This window comes from Arachis stenosperma, chromosome 9 (genome assembly GCF_014773155.1).
Source record: "Arachis stenosperma cultivar V10309 chromosome 9, arast.V10309.gnm1.PFL2, whole genome shotgun sequence".
NCBI lineage: Eukaryota > Viridiplantae > Streptophyta > Magnoliopsida > Fabales > Fabaceae > Arachis > Arachis stenosperma.
The window spans coordinates 105,014,998-105,024,875 of record NC_080385.1 but is presented as its reverse complement, the minus strand read 5'-3'; the positions used below and the strand labels follow the sequence as shown (position 1 = coordinate 105,024,875).

Sequence of the window (9,878 nt, the reverse complement as noted above, 5' to 3'; positions counted from 1 at the left end):
AGAAGTAAAAGTGCAGAAACTTAAAGAGCAAGAAAGGTAAATGACTGAAACTTAAAGTGCAAGAAACTTAAATTGCAGTAACTTAAATGGCAAGAAAGGTAAATGACTTGAATATAAAAGGGAATTGAGGAATGGGATTGCAAGAATTAAACAAAGAACAAGTGAATTACAGTAAATGGTTGGGCAGAAAGTAGATCAAAAGCAATAAGCATGCAACAGAATTCAAGTAAAATTCTGCAGAGGTTCACAGATGAACCAAAAGTGATCTCAGGATCCCAAGGGCTTAGGTAGCAAAGCCTAAGACCCAATTTCCTTCCCAGATCTAGATTCAGTAAGCAATTGACAGAAAATTGAAGAAGAAGCAATTGAATAACAGAATTGAAAGTGAATTGTGCAGTAAAATTAATGCAGAGAGATTGAATGGGAATTGGGACAGAATTTCCCCAATTTCACACACCCAATACTCAGAGAACAGAAAGTAGAATTGCCCAAGAGATTCGAGGAAGGAGACTCTCCTTTGATCCTCTTAGTTCTTGGTCAAATTCTTTCCAGAAGGTGAAAGCAAGTAAAATTGCAAAGTAATTGAAAATTTAAAAGTGAGTGCCAAGGTAGCTAAAAGAGGTGAAAAGTCCAGCCCCAATTACATCAAACTAAGTCCTATTTATACACTTTCTATTCTTGGATGATGGGATTTGGATGGGCTTTTGGATTGGTGAAGAATTGGATTCAAATTAATTTTTAATTTGAATTTCAGCCCAAGATCCACTTCCAGGAGGCTGCCCTGCCCTTGTGGAGGGCAGGGCAGAAAATTGATGCATGGCACAAAGATTTGGTGCGGCGTGGTTGCTTGTTGGTGCGAGTTGGTGCGCACGTTTTGCTTCTTGGTGCGCCACACAAGATCCTGCCCGCGCCAAGGGCAGGGCGGGGAGTTTTGGATGCGCCAGAATTTGAGACGCGCGCGGATGGTGCTGCCAGATGCAAAATTGATGCGCCAGGAAAGGAGATTGGCGCGCGGGACGCGCGTTGGTGCCTTGGAGGCTGCCCTGCCCGCGCCAAGGGCAGGGCAGGATTGGGTTGGTGCGGCCAGAGAGGAACGCGCGCGCCAGGATCGTGCCAAGGGAGAAATTTTGGTGCGCCATGGAGAAAAATTGGTGCGCCATTCAAATTTCTGCCCTGCCCGCGCCAAGGGCAGGGCAATGACCAATCCTCCATGCCGTGGGTTCGAGTCTGGGACCTTGCAAACACGCTACTCATTTTTCTTTATTTCTTGGCATGGCAATTGGTCTCAAGGCTTGGCTTCCTCATGGTTCTTGGTTCGAAACTTGTAGCTTGCATGGGTGCCATTTTCTCTTGGATTTCTTTCCTCATGGAGCACGATCCTGCCCTCCACAAGGGCAGGGCAGAATTTGTTTCTCATGGCTCCAAGGCACCATTTTGTGCTCTGCCCTTGAAGTGGGCAGGGCAGAATCGCCTATGCTTGGCTCGGTCACTAATGCTGCCCTCCTAGAGGGCAGTCTGCCCTTGTGGAGGGCAGAGTTGCTTCTCCCTTTAGTTACGGCACACTTCCCCTTTCCTTTGCCACGCTTTTCTTCTCTTGTGTCACACTTCTTAGGCCACGCTTTTCATTTTCTTTTCTTTTTCTTCACCTAAAATAAACCAAACAACCACTCAAAGTATCACAAAAATCAAGAGGCTTATAAATCCATTAAAATGCAATTAAAATTAGCTTAAACCTCATGATTTATCATTAATTTCATAGTGGTTACTTGATTTAGAGAAGTTATGCATTTTCACTCCAAATCCTTTACTTATGATGCAAGAAAGTGCATAAATGCTAACTAAACAAGTGAAATTAGCTTGAAAAATGGGTATATGATGACTTGTCATCAAGTATGCAGAATGCAAAATGCAATGAATGTCATGCAAAAATTCTAGGTTCAATCAAAATTAAAAAAACAGACTAAACTGAAAAAAGAACGATCATACCATGGTGGGTTGTCTCCCACCTAGCACTTTTAGTTAAAGTCCTTAAGTTGGACATTTGATGAGTTTCCTGCTATGGTGGCTTGTGCTTGAATTCATCCAGAAATTTCCACCAATGTTTAGAATGCCAATACCTTCCGGGGTCCCAAACAAGGCACGTAAAGCCCTTCAGTAGTTTTAAACAGGTTTTCAGGCTCCCGGGATGTTGAATGTCAGAACAGATTCTAGGATCCCAAACTTGATTTTTACACCCATTTTTGTCTTGATCTACATTTTTCCAGCCGGGTGGTGAGCAATCTGAATTCTCACTGCAGTGACCAAACAGCTTCCGAGATCCATACAATTGAGCTTGACACCAATCCTTGCACTTCAAATTGAGGTGTGAAACCTCATTGAATCTCGCATACCAGCTCTGAGTGCGAGTCATTTCCCTTTTACACTTAAAGCCACAAAGAGCTCTAAGCTGGCCATCTGTTTCAAGTAAACCATATTCAATTGAAAAAGTAAAGATAAAAGCTAAGGATTTTACCCACTTAAAGTTTGTATTGGGCAGTAATGGCCTTGGGATAGGTATTTCCAATGGTTTTGCAAGCTTTACTCCCTTGTGGTCTTCCGCGAATTCCTCCACTTCTTCGCAAACTTCTTCAATTTCAAGCATGTCTTGATCAAGGTCTTCGATATCTTCCTCATCACTTGAGTCATAATTGGGAGGTTGAGAAAAGTCTACCTCTATATCATCTTTGTATTCACTTGGGAAAGATTCTTCTAGCTCAAAGAATTTACTTGCGGTTGCAAGTTTATTACTAAGAGAACTTGACTCGTGATTATCATCATCAAGGAAACTTGCGCCTTGGGTTATTCCATCGAGTTCTTCATAAGATACCTGCCTTGGGGGTTGTGCACTATCCTCCTTAGCATCAATTGTAACGTCCTTGATGGAATTTTTCACAACTCTGGATTCCCATGGAGGTTCAGCATCTCCTAAATCTTCAACCAGTACTTCTTCTTTGTGGATAATTTGGGCTTCCTCCAATTGTTCCAGAACAAAGTCATGCTCCTTACTATTCACTAGAGTTTCTAGTGTCTCCTTCGTACTATGTTCTTCATTAGATTCTCCACATGAAGCCTTGGGGATTCCTTGAGTGTCCGAACATCTGGATGATAATTGATTTATTGCTTGCTCCAGTTGATGAAGGGTTACATGAAATTGATCTACTGATTCTTCGAAGCGAGCCTGTGATTCTTGAGGTGATGGATATGGACATGGTACATGGGGAAGTGGTGATTCTTGGGAGTAATTGGATTGGAATTGGGGCGAATAAGGATCATACGGTGGTGAATGGTGAAAAGGAGCTTGTGAGTGTGGTGGTTCGAAGCTATGTTGAGAGGATGGTCTATAAGCACAGGGTGGGGCTTGTTGGTAACTACAAGGGGGTCCACCATATCTATCAGCTTGGTATGCATTGTAGAATGGTCCTTGTCTATGATATCTAGGAAGGTGTTGTTGCCTAAAGGGTTGATCAGTTCCTCTTGGCTCCATCCATCTTTGATTGCTTTGACCTTGAGGCATAGTCCTGTTATAGCTTCCATTCCTTTCAACAAAATTAGAACCAAACTCAAAACGAGAGGGGTGAGAACTTATAGTAGCTATTAGAAATAAGAAGGGAAAACAAAAACAAATAAACAAGTAAAAGAAAATTATTTACAATAACCAATAATAAGGCACACGTTTGCAATTCCCCGGCAACGGCGCCATTTTGACGAACAAAACTCTCACGCGATCTAGAATTTTTACAAATAAATCCCCGTTGTAAGTATAGCTTCTAGACCGACAAGAATTCCTTTCTTACAAAAGTTTTGGTTGTCACAAGTAACAAACCCAATAAAAATAAATAACCGAAGTATTCAAACCTCGGGTCGTCTTCTCAAGGAATTGCAGGAAAGTATGATTTATTATTGGTTATGGAAAATAGTATTTTTGGGTTTTTGAAAGGATTTGAACAAGAGAAATAAATTGCAGGAAATAAATTAATAATGAGAAAACTCTTGGCAAGGTATGAAAACTGGAAGTCCTATCCCAGTTATCCTTATCAATTGTGATGAGAATTGGATTTTTCTCCCACTAAGTCAACCTCTAACTATGAAGGTAAGTCAAGTGGATGAATTAATTTTGATTCCTCAAGTCCTAGTCTTTCCTTGGGAAAGGCTAGAGTTATTGGAACTCGAATTAATTCTTGAAGAATTCTAATTTTCAATCAACACTGAGTTTGATAACTCAAGTATTACCAATTAATTAACCAAATCCAAAAGAGAAGATAAATCATAAATAGAGCAAAACAATCATGAGTCTAAAATACCTCAAATTATATTAATAAAGAAAATCCTAACATGAAAAGTTCATAAGTCAACTGGGTAACATAAATCAGATACAAATAAAAGCATCAAAGTAAATAAAAGTAGAAGAGAAACATAAATTATTGAAGCTGGTATGAAGAAACAATCCTAATGACTAAAAGAAATCCTAAATCCTTTAAGAGGAATCCTAATCCTAAATCCTAAGAGAGAGGAGAGAACCTCTCTCTCTAAAAGCTACATCTCAAAACTAAAATTGTGAATTCTGATCTGATATCTTGAGTCTCTGCATGTTCTCTGACTTTAATCTGTGTTTCTGGGCCAAAATCTGGGTCAAAACGCGGCCCGAAATTGTCTCCAGCGTATTCTGTAATTTCTACAGATCGCGCAGGTCATGCGTACACGTCGGTCACGCGTACGCGTCATTCAGTGATTTTTCTCTCCACGCGTGCGCGTCAGGCGCGCGCTCGCATCGTTTGTGCAAACTCCAATCCTTGCGTACGCGTCACTGTTCACTGGTTGTCTCCTTTATTTCTTGTGATCCTTCCCTTTTTGCAAGCTTTCTCTCCATTCTCTAAGCCATTCCTGCCCTATTGATGAGCGGATAATTTGTACGCTTTTTGGCATTGTTTTTAGTATGTTTTTAGTATCTTTTAGTTAGTTTTTATTATATTTTTATTAGTTTTTAGTTAAAATTTACTTTTCTGGACTTTACTATGAGTTTGTGTGTTTTTCTGTGATTTCAGGTATTTTCTGGCTGAAATTGAGGGACCTGAGCAAAAATCTGATTCAGAGACTGAAAAGGACTGCAGATGCTGTTGGATTCTGACCTCCCTGCACTCGAAATGGACTTTCTGGAGCTACCGAAGCCCAATTGGCGCGCTCTCAATGGCGTTGGAAAGTAGACATCCTGGGCTTTCCAGCAATATATGATAGTTCATACTTTGCCCAAGATTGGATGGCCCAAACCGGCGTTCAAATTCACCCTCAGGAATTCCAGCGTTAAACGCCGGAACTGGCACAAGAATGGGAGTTAAACGCCCAAACTGGCACCAAAGCTGGCGTTTAACTCCAAGAAGAGTCTCTACACGAAAATGCTTCATTGCTCAGCCCAAGCACACACCAAGTGGGCCCGGAAGTGGATTTTTATGTCATTTACTCATCTTTGTACACCTTAGGCTACTAGTTTTCTATAAGTAGGACCTTTTACTATTGTATTTGACATCTTGAGATCTTTGAATCTTTTGATCATTGGGAGGCTGGCTTCACGGCCATGCCTAGACCTTGTTCTTATGTATTTTCAACAGTGGAGTTTCTACACACCATAGATTAAGGTGTGGAGCTCTGCTGTACCTCGAGTATTAATGCAATTACTATTGTTCTTCTATTCAATTCCGCTTGTTCTTGTTCCAAGATATCACCTGTTCTTCAACTTGATGAATGTGATGATCCGTGACACTCATCATCATTCTCACTTATGAACAAAGTGACTGACAACCACTCTTGTTCTACAAGCATACGAGGCTTAGTGAATATCTCTTGGATTCCTGATACACGATGCATGGTTGATCGCCTGACAACCGAGTGCTCGTCTGACAAACGAGCCAGCCATTCCGTGAGATCAGAGTCTTCGTGGTATAGGCGAGAACTGATGGCGGCATTCAAGAGAATCCGGAAGGTCTAACCTTGTCTGTGGTATTCTGAGTGGGATTCAATGATTGAATGACTGTGACGTGCTTCAAACTCCTAGCAGGCGGGGCGTTAGTGACAGACGCAAAAGAATCGATGGATTTTATTCCGGCCTGACCGAGAACCGACAGCTGATTACCCATGCTGTGACAGAGCATAGGCAACGTTTTCACTGAGAGGATGGGAGGTAGCCACTGACAACGGTGAAACCCTACATGAGCTTGCCATGGAAAGGAGTAAGAAGGATTGGATGAAGACAGTAGGAAAGCAGAGAGACGGAAGGGAAGGCATCTTCATACGCTTATCTGAAGCTCTCACCAATGATATACATAAGTATCTCTATCTCTATCTTTATGCTTTATTCATCATCTATACCCATTTGAGTCTGCCTGACTGAGATTTACAAGGTGACCATAGCTTGCTTCATACCAACAATCTCCGTGGGATTGACCCTTACTCACGTAAGGTATTACTTGGACGACCCAGTGCACTTGCTGGTTAGTTGTGCGAAGTTGTGTTTATGCCATGGTATTGAGCACCAAGTCGTTGGAGCCATTACCGGGGATTGTTTTGTGTAAAAGTAGTGATCACAATTTCGTGCACCAAGTTTTTGGCGCCGTTGCCGGGGATTGTTCGTGTATGAACAACTGACGGTTCATCTTGTTGCTTAGATTAGGTATTTTCTTCAGAGTTCTTTAAGGATGAATTCTAGAGTTTCATGATGATCTGTTGAAATCTGGCTGGCTGAGAAGCCATGTCTAATCTTATTGGACCGAGGTTTCAACTAATCATCACAAGAGCTTGTTGATTCCTATCAATCTTGCTATTGGAGCGATGATCTGCTAAGGCTTGGCTGGCCATTGGCCATGTCTAGTGTTTTGGACCGAAGCTTTCTTTGGAAGCTTGGCTGGCTGTGAAGCCATGTCTAATTCCTGGACCGGAGTCTTAGACTAGCATTGCAATGATTCCTGGAAATTCAAATTGAGAATTCTGAAACTTTTATTTTCTGTTTTCACATAATTTTCGAAAAAAAGCACAAAAAAATTTTAAAAAATCATAAAAACCAAAAATACTTTATGTTTCTTGCTAGAGTCTAGTGTCTAATTTTAAGTTTGATGTCTTGCATGCCTTGTTTATTTGATCTTGGTTCTATTTTCAAGTCATTAGTACAGGGGACTGAAGATTCAGAACATGCAGCAGAGGAATTACACAGAAAAGCTGGGCGTTCAAAACGCCCAGTGAAGAAGGACAGACTGGCGTTTAAATGCCAGCCAGGGTACCTGGTTGGGCGTTTAACGCCCAAAAAGGTAGCATTTTGGGCGTTAAACGCCAGAATGGATACCATTCTGGGCGTTTAACGCCAGGATGGCACAAGGGGGAAGATTTTGTTTTCAAATCAATTTTCTTCAAGTTTTCAAAGTTTTTCAAAATCAAATCTTTTTCAAATCAAATCTTTTCAATCAAATGTTTTCAAAATCAATTTCTTTCCTTTTTCAAAGATACTTACTAACAATTAATGATTTGATTGAACATCTCAAGTATGTTGCCTTTTCTGTTGAGAAAGGTTCAATGTTTTGATCATATCTTTTCTTGTTAGGCAAGTCATTAATTTTTAAAATCATATCTTTTAAAATGGTTTTTCAAATCAAATCTTTTTAAAAGTGTTTTCAAATCATATCTTTTCAATCATATCTTTCTTTTTAACTTCTAATTTCAAAATCTTTTTCAAAAATCACTTGATCTCTTTCCCACTCTTGGTTTTCGAAAATTAACTAGTGTTTTTCAAAATGTTTTTAAAATATTTTTAATTGAATTTTCGAAAATTACTTCCCCTCTTCTCACATCCTTCTATTTATGGAGTATCACTCCTTCTTAATGCACAATTCGAACTCTATCTGATCAAGTTCGAATTCTCCTTCTTCTTTCTTCTATTTTTCTTTTTCTCTGACAACTCAAGGAATCTCTATACTGTGACATAGAGGACTCCATATTTTCTTGTTCTCTTCTCTTTCATATGAGCAGGAACAAAGACAAAGGCATTCTTGTTGAAGCTGACCCTGAACCTGAAAGGACCTTGAAGCGAAAGCTAAGAGAAGCTAAGGCACAACTCTCTGTTGAGGACCTGACCGAATTCTTCAAAGAAGAAGAACCCATGGCAGCCGAAAACAACAACAATGCCAACAATGCAAGGAAGGTGCTGGGTGACTTTACTGCACCTACTCCCGACTTCTATGGGAGAAGCATCTCTATCCCTGCCATTGGAGCAAACAACTTTGAGCTTAAGCCTCAGTTAGTTTCTCTAATGCAACAGAATTGCAAGTTCCATGGACTTCCACTGGAAGATCCTCATCAGTTTTTAGCTGAGTTCTTGCAAATCTGTGACACAGTCAAGACTAATGGGGTTGACCCTGAGGTCTACAGACTGATGCTATTCCCTTTTGCTGTAAGAGACAGAGCTAGAATATGGTTGGACTCTCAACCTAAAGAAAGCCTGGACTCTTGGGAAAAGCTAGTCAATGCCTTCTTGGCAAAATTCTTTCCACCTCAAAAATTGAGTAAGCTTAGAGTGGAAGTCCAAACCTTCAGACAGAAGGATGGAGAATCCCTCTATGAAGCTTGGGAAAGATACAAACAATTAATCAGAAAGTGTCCCTCAGACATGCTTTCTGAATGGAGCATCATAGGTATTTTCTATGATGGTCTCTCTGAACTATCCAAGATGTCTTTGGATAGCTCTGCTGGAGGATCTCTTCATCTGAAGAAGACGCCTACAGAAGCTCAAGAACTAATTGAAATGGTTGCAAATAACCAATTCATGTACACTTCTGAAAGAAATCCCGTGAACAATGGGACTGGTCAGAAGAAAGGAGTTCTTGAGATTGATACTCTGAATGCCATTCTGGCTCAGAACAAGATATTGACTTAACAAGTCAATTTGATTTCTCAAAGTCTGTCTGGAATGCAAAATGCACCAAGCAGTACTAAGGATGCTTCATCTGAAGAAGAAGCTTATGATCCTGAGAACCCTTCAATGGAAGAGGTGAATTACCTAGGAGAACCCTATGGAAACACCTATAATTCTTCATGGAGAAATCACCCAAATTTCTCATGGAAGAATCAAGAGAGACCTCAACAAGGTTTCAACAATAATGGTGGAAGAAACAGGTTTAGCAATGGCAAGCCTTTTCCATCATCTTCTCAGCAACAGACAGAGAATTCTAAGAACCCCTCTGACTTAGCAACCATGGTCTCTGATCTAATCAAAACCACTCAAAGTTTCAAGAATGAAACAAGGTCCTCCATCAGGAATTTGGAGGCACAAGTGGGACAGCTGAGCAAGAAAGTTACTGAACTCCCTCCTAGTACTCTCCCAAGTAATACAGAAGAAAATCCAAAAGGAGAGTGCAAAGCCATAACCATGGCCGAATCTGGAGAGGAAAGAGAGGAAGTGGACGCCACTGAGGAAGGCCTCAATGGGCGTGCACTGACCTCCAATGAGTTCCCTAGTGAGGAACCATGGGAATCTGAGGCTCAAAATGAGACCATAGAGATTCCATTGGATTTACTTCTGCCATTCATGAGCTCTGATGAGTATTCTTCCTCTGAAAAGGATGAGTATGTCACTGAAGAGCAAGTTGCTAAATACCTTGGAGCAATCATGAAGCTAAATGACAAGTTATTTGGAAATGAGACTTGGGAGAATGAACCTCTTTTGCTCACCAAAGAACTGGATGACTTGTCTAGGCAGAAATTACCTCAAAAGAAACAAGATCCTGGGAAGTTTTCAATACCTTGCACCATAGGCACCATGACCTTCAAGAAGGCTCTGTGTGACTTAGGGTCAAGTGTAAACC

General features: G+C 40.8%; 1 non-coding gene across 1 annotated transcript; it reads right to left on the bottom strand.

Moving 5' to 3' along the window:
- Positions 1-8,581: 8,581 nt before the first annotated feature.
- Positions 8,582-8,689, bottom strand: LOC130953434 (small nucleolar RNA R71). The gene has a single exon (XR_009075605.1). It is a non-coding gene; the product is annotated as a small nucleolar RNA R71 (small nucleolar RNA).
- Positions 8,690-9,878: the final 1,189 nt, after the last annotated feature.